Genomic DNA, 3,333 nt, shown 5'->3' on the forward strand with positions numbered 1-3,333 from the left:
ATTTAGCGAACAGAAACTTTGCTTTGGCAAGGTCAAATAAATATAAAACCACGTCATTTTACTTTTGTGAATCATTTCATTAAAACGAGACTTCGAGTTAGTGACAATTACTCCTTGAATTGGATAAAACAATATTTTTAACTAAGATGTAAAAGGCTACAAATATGATTTGAATTTGAATTAAAATTTATTTTTGTACGCCTTAAGGATGCAATTTTAATGCACAATAATTGAATGTTCCTAGTACTTGACATTCCTAGTATTTCTTTTTAGCTATGTTATCAAAACAACCTAATGTAAATGAAATTTGGTTTTCAGATTTCATATAATCCTCCCTGCATAAATAAGCTAACACTTTGAGATAAACTTTTTTACCCCCACTTTAACTCCTACTTTTATAAACCATTTCGACTTTGGACCTTTGGAATTAATATATAATGAATGTCAAGTCCTAGTGTACATTTTCAATTTTTGTAGTAAAGCATTAGCTATTAAAATTCATTCGCTTTAAGTGTGCACTGATCTTTGTTTTCCCTGCCATTTTTCGACCGTTACTAGAACACTATATTTTCTAAGAAAAATAATTCGAAAAATTTAGAAAATGAAGAAGAATTACTTCAAAGCCTCCTGATTTCAGAGGTACAATTATTTTGGCATAGCTGAAATTAAAAGGCTTTTAAGTATCTTTGTACCAAAAATTAGGTTTTTAGCACTTAATGACAAGAAAACTAAGATTAGTGCTCACATAAGGGAAAGGACATTAGTAATAAACAAAGCAGCAATCCAAAATTGGACATGACTTCATGGCTTATTGAAACGAATATTGGTAGAAAAGATCGCAATAAGACGATAAATATAAATTATCTTGATGTTGACTGGCCACTTATATCGCAATAAGACGATGCTTATCAAATTACAGCTAGCTGGAGTCGGGACGGATGGCAGACTACATCGCAATAAGAGGATAGATATAAAAGTATATGTTGCCATACTATAAATCGCAATAAGACGATACGTATTAAAAATAAACTGCCAGCTAGCCGGAGTTGGACATCACCAAATGCTAAAGTCTGAACATGGGTGGTAGGGAGGCAGACTATAAATCGCAATAAGACGATTGATTTTAAATTATCTGTATGTTGGCGGACCATACATCGCAATAAGACGATACATATTAAAAGTGACAGCTAGACGGATTCGGACATCAAATTTTGGATACCATCCCTCTATTTGACTTCAGGTTTAAAAAAGTAGTTGTAAGAAGTAAGAAACGGTAACTCTTAGTTATTACATGTTTTACTTTTTTCCGTATATCCTTAAATTTTCTCGCAAAATAAAAAACAAATGCAATAAATGTCACTGGTTTAAGGTCGTTGCAGTTTCTAATCTTTCTTTGAACCCACTTTCCTTTGAGATTATATATTACGTTTTAAAAGTTAGCCTGATTTCTGCTTTGTTTTTTTCTGATTCAATTAGATTCAATATGATGTCCTGAGAAAATCGAAACTGTTTCATCTGCAACCAACGATTGCACCCAAGAATTATGAAATAGGTAATCCCTTGATATTGTTTGTAATCTTTTCTACAGTTCCTTACCCTGATGTTTCATATTTTGAAAACTATTCAGTTTAAAAATCTATTTTTTTCATTATTCAGGTGACTGGTATCGGAGAATTTAAAAGACAAGACAAGTATATGTAGTGCAGTTTATAAGCATTTCAATTTATTAGCTAAGAATAGTTTGATTTCATTTTTTCTAATAAAGTTCCACCTGATATGTATTACTTGTTATCTTCGATATTCCCGGGAAATAGATATCTATCTTATCTTTCAAACAGAATGTTTCATTGAGTTTTCTGTTTTCTATACTATTTAAAAAAACTGATTTATTATTGAGACCATCATTTTAATAGAGACTATTACTTTTTTTAACTGTTCCGAAAATGTCGAAAGATTTACTTTATTTAAAGAGTAAATTACGCTGGCGGATACAATACAGGCCAATATATCTAATCTTAATATAATGCTAAAACTCAGCATATGTGTTATTGGAGCTGATTTGAGTAGACGTTGGACGTGTAGGAAGTCAGAAGCAACTTACAGATTCACTCCCAGCTTTATAATAAAAGAAGTTCTGTTTTCTTTTCTTTTTTCAGATCTAATATATTTGTATATAACAGTAAAAGATGTCAACGCCACAGGTTACCGACCTTCAGATGCTGTCTCTCATTTCGCAGTTGCAGACAATAATCAACGGTGGTATATAAATATTCTATATTCGGTTGATTTGTCAGCAATATTCATATATAGGCGCTGCCACCCAAATCTGGGTGAATATAGTTAGACAGAAATTCTTATTTGTTCAAATATATATCAAAGGTTGTGTTTGATGCTAACAGTTCATGAATTTTTATTAAGATTTTCGAACTTCATAATATCCCCTACTGATATTGAATTATTGCCTTGACGTTTTCATTCTACTTATTGTCCTCCCTTCTCACCAATATCGTTTGACATATTACTCAAACCCAACAATGCATTGATAATACAAAAATTACCCAGAGGGATCATCAGCTTTTCGGCTATTACTGAAAATGATTCCTTTTTATATTCTTTAGCTGCCGAACAGTTAAACATGCTGCAGAGCAGGATCTCTGGATTTGGTAGGTGTATTCAATTATAACTGGAAATCTTTAGGATTGTACATTGTTATATGTTTGTTATTACTTTTAATAATTGCGATCGCCCAAATCTAATTGAACATACATACCGTCGTTTAAGGTTACTTTGATAAGTGAGGAAGACTTTGTAGATTACCCAACACATATGAAAAAGAAAACAGAAATTGTAAGTTTTTTAATCTTTTTTCAGATGGGACTGGAAAATCACTGGATTCAATTCCACCGGGCGTTCCTGTCAGTCAAATCAGTAAGTGAATCTCTTACCTTTAAATTTGAAAATACAATTATGTAAGTGTGATTTGAAAATGTTTTTGATAAATCACCCAAAACCAATTTTATCAATCCTGTTATCGAATTTATATGCACTTATGACTCCATTTATCTGATCATACAGGTCACAAACGATTTGTTTATTTTGGTTGTTTTCAAGACATATTACTTATGTTTCTTTCATTGTTTCATACATTACCCCTTTAAATTTGTCTTTTCAGCTTTCGTTCGACAACTATTTGTCCACCGGGCACAATCCGTGGCCAACGCCGACACCAGCGATGCCGGCCTTGGCTATTGGGTCAACGCCGATGGGATGTTGCCCTCACGTCCAAAACCCGAAAGACGGTTTTACAACAACTATCGTGGGCGTGGGCGTGGC

The 3,333-nt window shown here is 32.8% G+C and overlaps 1 long non-coding RNA gene across 1 annotated transcript; it reads left to right on the top strand.

Annotated features, from left to right (window-relative positions):
* The first annotated feature begins 2,225 nt into the window (after nucleotides 1-2,225).
* LOC136799675 (uncharacterized) lies at nucleotides 2,226-2,928 on the top strand. The gene is made up of 3 exons (XR_010845555.1): nucleotides 2,226-2,259; nucleotides 2,619-2,663; nucleotides 2,872-2,928. It is a non-coding gene; the product is annotated as an uncharacterized lncRNA (long non-coding RNA).
* The last annotated feature ends 405 nt before the right edge of the window (nucleotides 2,929-3,333 follow it).

Source organism: Clytia hemisphaerica, unplaced genomic scaffold, assembly GCF_902728285.1.
Source record: "Clytia hemisphaerica strain Z4C2 unplaced genomic scaffold, Clytia hemisphaerica genome assembly, whole genome shotgun sequence".
Classification (NCBI taxonomy): Eukaryota; Metazoa; Cnidaria; class Hydrozoa; order Leptothecata; family Clytiidae; genus Clytia; species Clytia hemisphaerica.